Source organism: Eschscholzia californica, unplaced genomic scaffold (assembly GCF_041429995.1).
Source record: "Eschscholzia californica isolate CP2 unplaced genomic scaffold, dmEscCali1.0.p SCAF_6, whole genome shotgun sequence".
In the NCBI taxonomy this organism is placed as follows: domain Eukaryota; kingdom Viridiplantae; phylum Streptophyta; class Magnoliopsida; order Ranunculales; family Papaveraceae; genus Eschscholzia; species Eschscholzia californica.
In genome coordinates, this window is record NW_028238483.1 from 347497 (window position 1) to 356966 (window position 9470).

Sequence of the window (9470 nt, forward strand, 5' to 3'; positions counted from 1 at the left end):
GGGTAAGGCAATATGCTCGGGGACCAGGTCAAGGTCCATGGTTTCCTTAGGTAAACAGTCTGACAAACTATCTAACATGTCTCTACTATCATCAATGTCCTCAAATACATCTGGAGTCTCGCAGTCATTCATAATATCATGCCTTCCTAGAATTTCATCTAAGGCTGACTCCTTACAAATCTCAAATGTCGGAAAGTTCAGAATAGTGTCATTCCCAAACTTGCTCATAGCGCCGTCATTATGGATATCAACGTCTAATACAGTCCTATCATGGTGAGATGACATAGGTGGAGGAAGCAAGACAACAAGGTCATCAGACCTTTCAGGCTCTAGGATATTATCAGTAAATTCATCGACATTTAACTTAGTACTAGGGTTAGACGTATTAACCTCGTCATCGTACCTAGTACCTTCCTGAGTTTGGGGTGGTGAACCCCCTTCCTCGTCGGCGAATAACTGTGACTTAAACATTTTCATCTGTTGAGCCAAGGACTCAGTATCCTGCTGCATTTGAGTCGTAAATTGTGACATAATCTCAATAAGACGACTCTCGGACTCTGATCGAGATCTATCTTCAAGAGTCTCCTCATAATAAGGCTCACTAGTGTAATTAAATGAAGACTCTTGATAAAAACTCTCACCGTACATATTAGGATCATACCTGTCTCTAAAGTCATTGGTCTCAGAATAGTGTGGACTATAAGGTCTCTCATATATATTTGGCGTCGGACCATATCCATCGCTAATCGGACCATCTCCACACATTTGCTGATAATCTCCTAATGTCATATGAGATCGATCAGGCTCATATGGTCTACTCCACTCACTAATCGGACTGTTTCTAGACATTCGTTTATAATCCTGAAATGTCATACCCTGTCGGTTAGGCTCGTCTCTACACATCTGTTGGTACTCTCCTAGGGTCATACCAGTTCGGTTAGGCTCAACTAGCCTATTCCCCTCGTTAAGTCGTTGACAATCTCTTAGAGTCGTACCACGTTGGTTAAGCAACTGTTGGTATTCTCTTAAGGTTATATCAAGGTCATCATCACCAACAGGGTATGTCCAACCATTAGAAAAATGCGCCATGATGATCAGGCACGATCACAAGATGGGAATTGACACTTGCAAAAACTACACTCGATTCCTTTTTCTTGGTCCAATTTTTTTTTTTTTTTTTTTTTTTTTAACACGAAAACCGAGGAAGCACTACTAAGATCTTATAAAAAGTACCCACTAACAGGGGATTCGTGGGTGATTAGAGAAAGTTACCTCCCGTTCGAGACGGGCGACGACCTTTGCAGACGACTCGGGCCACTCTCCCCGCGAGTGTTCGAACCCGAGGCTTCGTTTTGGTTTTTCGGTTACAATTTATGCCCTTTAAATTAGGGTCAAAACTTAAATCCAAAAATAAAGTCTAGAAAGTCTAAAGTCTCTCTCTCACCAAAAATAAAATAAAATAAAACTGTAAATTTCTTCTTTTCGACTCCTCCTCCTTGTTTGCGCCTTCTCTTTCGCTCCTTAATGCCCTGCACACCAAAAATAGAGAAGCAAGTCAAAGTGGCCAAAAATAAAAACTTACCAAAAATAAAAACTTTCCAAGTTTAGAAAAAATTTTGAACTTAGTCCCCGGCAGCGGCGCCAAAAACTTGATGTTTGATGAGACATGAAAATGTCCCATCTGAATCTTTTAACTCGGGTTAGTTAGTCTATTTCGAGCGATTACTCTGATGATTTGTAAGTTTCTGTTGTTCAGGTGTCTTCTATGGAATTGTGCTCGAAAATTAGATAAAAACGGGAGAAAGTCACTCAAAAGGGCAATTTGGTCATAAGGGTATTCTGCGAGTCGTGGCTGATTTTTGATGCTCGGATGAAAGTAGAGTCCGAGACAAATCCAACGGTGAAAGCGGAAGTCAAATCGGAGTCCGGACGAGCAATTTAGGCCAAGTCAAAGTTTCGGTCAAAGTTATTGACTAAAGTCAACAGAAGGACATGTGGCGTGTAATGTGACGGCGTGGGAGAAATTGTCGGTATATTGGTGGGCGGACTAGGAGTCATTCGGGAATTTATCAAGCATGAAATCTGGTGGGACTTGAAGTAATTTATTATAATAGGCCTGGGTAATCTGACGGTGGTTGTTTTTTCCCGGACGCGTGTCGTTATCGGCATAGAGCTTTACCCCTTTAATTACCTAACCACGCAGCACTGGATCCTTTCCTCCCGCCAGCTAAGAATAACGGGATTCCCAAAGAAAGTCAGTTGATAGTCACGGGATTAAAAAGGTCGAGCTACGGTGTTTGACGAATTAAGTTGCTTCGATGGGTCTGTGTTAATTAACCGTCCATCTCCATGCTCTCTTTGATCTAACGGCTCCTATGTAGTCTCTTCCATACAGCGATTGCAAGGTGCCTTGTTTCATTGCTTTAAACCGCATGCAATACACTGAATCAAACCCCTAAACAGCCAACACCTTATCCACGTTGATTAATTCCAATATTGAGGTTTTATTCCTTTTCAAAATCTTAAATTTAGGAATATTGTTTCTCTTTCCATGTTATCTTCTCAACTATATTGGCAAGAAGATATAATATACAGCAAAGAACCGAGAGGATTATGGGAAGATTTCTTCATCAACAAAGAATGTGATTTTTGGAGTTTAACAGCAGGTTCGATTTCTTCTATAACAGAGGACATATTTTCTTTGATTTGAAGGGTTTGGTTGATATTTTATGTGGAGAGAGATTGGCATGAATATATTGTAATGAGGTGTCTGGAGCTATTACAAGGAGGTAATTTTCGTTTTAAAGAAACAAATAGAAAGAAGGTATTTTCTCCCTCTAATATCATAAACTGAGCACAAAGAGAAAGATACCAAGAGTTTTTTTTTAGAAAGATTGGATTGAGAGAGCTGGGTATTTCGAATTTGGAATGAAGATAGGAAAGATTTCAAGTAGAGATATCTAGAGAGGGAGAGAGATTGATTTGGTTGGCTTTATCTCTTATATAAGAAGACAGAAAACAGAGTGAAGGATCATCTCATCTCGGTTGGGGTCAAAGATCAACTCCTCTCAAGCTCAAAAGGACAGTAAAATCAGAGAGAGAGTGAGAGGAAAACATCACGGTTTTAGGGAGAGTTGATAGGACAGTAGAGAGAGAAACGGGTTTGAAGAAGAAATTAGCTCACGGGTTAGAGAGAGAGAGAGATCATCATCTCGGTTTTGTTATTCGATTCTTCTTTTCTTTTTTTTGTTTTCTAATTCTTAGTGAGAAAGAGGTTGAAAACAGAGAGAGAGAGAGAGGTTGTAGAGAGAGAGAGAGAGACAGAACCACCATTAATGAATATTGGAGTTTAAAGAAATTTGTTTTCGATTTGTTTCTTTTGATTCTTTTATTATTTTTCTTTGTGAGAGAGAAGGATTATACAGAGAGATTAAGAATAGAGAGAGAAAACAGAAAGTTTAGAGAGAGAAAGAGAATTGGAGAAGGTGAGAAAACAGGTGAGAGAATTATTTTCTCACAGGGAAAGTATTTCCGGGAAGACGAGAAAATCGTTTTCCCGGAGGGTGCGTTTGGCAGAAACAGTGGAAAATCAGTAGGAAATCCTTTCCCTAAGGTTCTGTTTGGCTGCGCAGAAGGAAAAAAAAAAGCGAAAAAAGGTGTTTTCTCTCCGATTCTTTACTTTATTTTCCAATTCTTTTTACATAATGCCTATGAGTAACTAATTTTTCTATCTAGGGTTTTAGGATGAAACCCATACTTGAACCTTTAGAGACATATTTTTATTTTGTTAATTTTCTTGATTGTGATTTAAAGTTGAAATTGTTTAAATTAGTAGAATTGATTTTCTTTTCATTGTTTATACTTTTAAATTTGATATATCATGCTTAGATTAGATTCTTTGATGGTATATGCTTATTGATTGATAAACAATAGTTTAGAGATTTGTTTTTTTCGAAATAAACAATTACATTGTTATAGATTATTGCTTTTAAACGAAAACATCTTCCGGAATTAAGATAGTTCATTATCTGAAATTCCGAGTTATAAAAAGAAAGAGAATTGATTATTTAACTATTTGTTCTAAAGATGATTTTATGTGGTAGATTCCGAAACCCCTAGACTTCTCCCCCCATTTGAGTTCCTTGTATCATTATTTGTTTTATTATTTTGTTCTTTATTATTTTATCACCAAAACCACAAAAACCAAATCATTTTCAAAACCGTCTTACTTCCAAGTCTTAGAATAGATTTCACTTAGTCTCTGAGGAACGAACCGGTATTACCGGAAATTATTACAACTTGACACCCGTGCACTTGCGGGTGTAGACCTATTTAGGGTAACCTTTTAGGCCTATCATGTAATAAGAGCAAGTCCAAGGGAGAGGGGACTGAGGCCCTAAATTCAAATTAAGGTCCCAGCCCCCCCGATCTGAAGGGGTCCAACCCCAGCCGGCTGAACCTCCTCAACAGACCGGGGGGGGGGGGGGGGGGGGGGGCGGCTGAACCTCCACAACAGACCGTTGCGGAGCTCCCAACGGTCATGTTGGGGGGTTGAACCTAAATCTCCCTCATCTCTCTCTCATTCATTTTATTTCAACTCTTTCCCTTTTCATTTTATCTCTCCAAGTTTCTTGCCAATTTCTTCAATCTTTTTCAATGGATTCCTTCAATGATAATGAGTTATTTAGCCAAAGTTATATGGATCTCATTCAAAATCCCGGTTATCACTCAAGTTTATTAGAAAATGGTGAAACTTTGAATGGTTCTTCACGCGTTCCCTCGACGGTAGGTGAAACTTTAGATGATTCTTGCGAGCAAGAAGACACGACTTCAACCAAGAAAGCTAAACGAGTTGCGTATACAAACAATGAAGATATAATACTTACTAATTCTTATTTGAAAATCACGTTTGATGCGGTTGTCGGAAAGTTCCAAAAATCTACTGTATTTTGGCAGAAAATAACTGATGAATTTAATGAAATTACAAACTCTCAACGCACAAAAAAGAGTAAATCTCGTTTCAGTGAGATAAATGCCGATTGTCAAAGTTTTATCTCTACTTTGAGGATAGTAAATAAAGTTCCAAAAAACGGGGAGAACGGCTATGACCGGGTAATTTTTCTTACTTTTAATCTATATATTTTTATCTTTTGATTTCATAATATCCCTTTAAATCATAATTTTAGTGATTTTCTTTCATTGTTTATGCTTCTAGACTTGATCTATCATTATTAGGTTAAGTTCTTTTATGATTGATACTTGTTAGTTGATAAGCAATAGTTAGTATCCGTAATATGGTGAATGAGTTCGATGTTGATAATATAGTTTTCATGGTTATACCTCCGATTTGATCCACCATCATTAGATTAAATTCTTTTATGGTCGATGCTTATTAGTTGTATTTCATTAGTTGACTTATTATCATTCGAGAAATCAAGCTTTGTAATGTCATTGATGATTAGGTTATGAACGTATCATGACAAGGCGGATTCGAAACCCCTAGACTTCTCCCCCCATTTGAGTTCATCTTTTTATTTGTTTTAATATTTTATATATTTTAATTTATTACCAAAACCTCATAAAAATCAAAAACCGTCTTACTTCCAAGTCTTAGAATAGGTTTCACTTAGTCTCTGAGGAACGAACCGGTATTACCGGAAATTATTACAACTTGACACCCGTGCACTTGCGGGTGTAGACCTATTTAGGGTAACCTTTTAGGCCTATCATTACACCACCCAAATCTTGGGCCCAAAGCCACGCTTTGGTGGCCTTGGGCGGCTTAGGTCGATGACCCTGAATATAGATTATTCGTTCTCTATCAGAGTTTTATTTCATTTCTACCAGTTTGTTTTATGCCTTATTTTTGTTAGTAGTCATGCTTGGTTAATGAAACAACACCAAACTTTAAAGTCGAAAGAAATCAATCAATCTACTGTGGAGTCTTCTAATAAGTCAACATTTTCTGAACGGATCTTGTTCAACAAAAGATCATAAAAACCCAATAAAATTCATAAGATTCGGAAGATTAAACCAAAATAAAGATTTCCAATTTGTTTCAAATGAAAGAGTGAAAATCATAATTACCCATGAGTATCACAACAAATACAGTAGAAAAACCATAAATTAATACTCATGCTTAATTAATGGATGCATTAATTATTTTATTTATAATGAAATAATCAATTTATAGACACCTTTCAAACTTTCACTTAATTATTTAGAATTCACGTGCGTACATTTATTAAATGAAGGGCTCGATGAGATTTGAACACAAACAAATCATACACACAACATGACTTCACATCTAAAATGTGTAAAAGAAACAACAATCGGGTGCTTCTAAAGGCACCGGGCCGAAAGACTGTAAGCATCCATCTCTGTTACACCAGGCCCAACCGCTCATTTCCCTATTAGCACCAACCAACTATATAGGCACCGGTTCCTTCTCAGTTAACCCTAACCCCTTCATCCATCTCTCACAAAACTAACCAGAAATCCCAATTTTAAACTTTCTCTCCCTAAGCAAACCGAACTCTAAGAAGAACAAGAAGAATCTTAACAAAAAAAAAAAGAATCAAAAGCCAAGATCAAGCTCTAGTTTCGGAGATCAACCATGACTTCTTCTAAAGAACGTGACAACTTCGTCTATGTAGCTAAGCTCGCTGAGTTGAGGCTGATTTATCACCCACACATCCAATTCGATTGGGTTTAGCTTTGAATTTACTCATGGGAGAGAAACAGAAATCTTCCTTCTTCTCCTCTTCTTCCAACTCTCTTTACCTAAAACAAAAACCCGAATCTTCGATTCTCAACCTGACGAATTCTACAGTAACAAAATCAATCAGCAAAACCATATTTCTTCCTTAGTTTTCACTTCATTTCTCATTCATAGAAACATCAGGGCTATATAGAGATTAGGTTTGTTCTTAGATTCGGTTGCACCTATCATCTTCTTTATGATTAACAACTACAACGACAACAATAGCATCAGCAACGGGAAGATGTCTTCATCTTCTACAAACCCTCAATTACCAGGTTTGAAAACCTATTTTAAAACAGCGTAAGGAAGCTATAAACTCCAATTTGATAAAACCCATCCTTCTAGTTTCCTTCATTATAACAATAGCAAATCCATAACCCAGGTAACAGAAAAATTATTTCTTATTACCCTTTATTTATATTGTTTAATTGACACCAGAGTATTAATTATGAACTCCCCTCAAAGGGCTTGCTACCTTGCTAAGCAAGCATTTGATGAAGCTATAACAGAGTTGGACACCCTGATTGAAGAATCTTACAAGGATAACACTTTGGTTCTGCAACTTCTAAGGGACAATCTCACCTTGTGGACCTCTAACATCCCTAAAAATGGAGACGCCCAAAAATTGGACGGCTCCACTAGAACTGGTGCAGGCGATGATGCAGGAGTGATAAAGCAAAAATAAGTTTAAATCTAGCCAATGGTGCAAAACGGTAGAGAGAGGCTGCGTAAAACAGGGATTGAGATTGGCTTCTTATTAGTGAGGGAGATAAGAGAAGGAAGAAGCAAACGAAGGTGAATGTCACCCACATTAAAAACCGGTGCTTATAGAGAACTCGGGTCAATGACCATAGTCAATAAAATTTCCGGATGCTAACGGCCTTTTGGCCCGGTGCCTTTAGAAGCACCCGAAACAACAATGACCGATGAGATTCGAAGAGCATTAACAGTAAATCATTCATGTAATATGGACTATATAAGGAATTATTAATTTATATTTTATATTGAGTCAATAGAAATTATCAAAAGTGTATTATCTTATAATTTTAGTGAACTTCTAATTTAGAACTCTATCTCTGAATTGGGAGAATGTTTAGAATTTTAGTGAGGGCTAATTCTATTTTGACTCTTAATTTGTGACTAGCTGACCGTTTTGGCCCTCATATGCGTCCTAATTTGTGACTAACTGACCGTTTTTACTCCTAATTTGTGACTAACATGACTTCACATCTAAAATGTGTGAAAGAAACAACAATGGACGATGAGATTCGAAGAGCATTAACTGTAAATCGTTCATGTAATATGGACTATATAAGGAATTATTAATTTATATTTTATATTGAGTCAATAGAAATTATCAAAAGTGTATTATCTTATAATTTTAGTGAACTTCTAATTTTGAACTCTATCTCCGAATCGGGGGAAAGTTTAGAATTTTAGTGAGGGCTAATTCCATTTTGACTCCTAATTTGTGACTAACTGATCGTTTTGGCCCTCATATGCGCCCTCAGTTCGTTTTGGGGAGAAGGGGAGAAATTGTAGACATTGATGTTTTGAAATAATTTAAAATAATTACATTTTCGCCCTAAACGGTGTTCTCGTAAAATTCGAAAAAAAAATTTAGGGGCGTGGCGGGGGGTAGCAAATTGAATTATCCAACTCTAATAGTAATAAGGGCTAAAACGCTCCCTAAGTCAGAAGTTGGAGGGTCAAAACAGAATTAACCCTTTTAGTAATCATTGTTTCATCACAAACAACTAAAAGTTCCTTAACAAGGTATTTGCCAAATTGACCTGGCATTAATATAGCTACACGACCTTTCAATTCCAAAAAATCATATTGGTTTCTTCTTTCTATAAATTTATCTGTATTGACAACTCATCTACCACAATGTGTTCGAATTCAAGCAATGAAGATTTTCATCGTGAAATGGGGGATTTCAAAGAAGTGATAACTTTGTGAGTAGATTCTCAAATTGAAATGATTAGTCTCTTCATTTCTCTTTCTTACTAGGTGGAAGAGATTAATCTGAAAGCCATGATTGACCATATAATCGAGAAAACGCTAAACTGCCAAACCCTAAAGAGTTCACATTTTTTAATTAGACGATATTAAATCGATTCTCTATTAAACGCTTGTCTATAACTAAATTCAATTATTGAAAAAGCCAAACAAAATAGGATGTAAGGAATAAAAGTTAACTCGAAAATGAAGTCCGTCGATTTTGTGTAGCCGTAGAATAGACCTTGGCTTGGAGCCTGTTCTAGCCTTCCTCTAATATTTTAGTGCTGCAAGAACTAAACTTTTTTGCTTAGAATAAATATTTTTCATTATAGCATGAATAAGCATATCATAGAGACCTAGACCAGAAACCAACTCTCTCAACAAAAAAAAAAACCAGAAACTAACTACTACACTAAGACAGAAAACCATAAACCCAGACACAACAAAAACAAAAAGGAAACAGTAAACTAAAAAAAACTCATAAGAACCATAATCATCTTCAAAACTCATTAATGCCATCTTCTTTTCTCCCACATACCTTGATGAATATCACATCTTCATTCTTCAAATCTTCAAGACATACTTCAATTGGTAGGGTTTTTTCGTAAATCATGCCTACAAAGAGGACAAGTTAGTTTTTGTTTGTACCACTCAAATAAACAATCGAGGTGAAAAATATGTGAACATTTTGTAATTATTCCAT

The 9470-nt window shown here is 36.6% G+C and overlaps 1 long non-coding RNA gene across 1 annotated transcript; it reads left to right on the plus strand.

Moving 5' to 3' along the window:
* Positions 1–2516: 2516 nt before the first annotated feature.
* LOC147530677 (uncharacterized) lies at positions 2517–3412 on the plus strand. Its single transcript, XR_015227720.1, has 3 exons — positions 2517–3102; positions 3192–3302; positions 3356–3412. It is a non-coding gene; the product is annotated as an uncharacterized LOC147530677 (long non-coding RNA).
* Positions 3413–9470: the final 6058 nt, after the last annotated feature.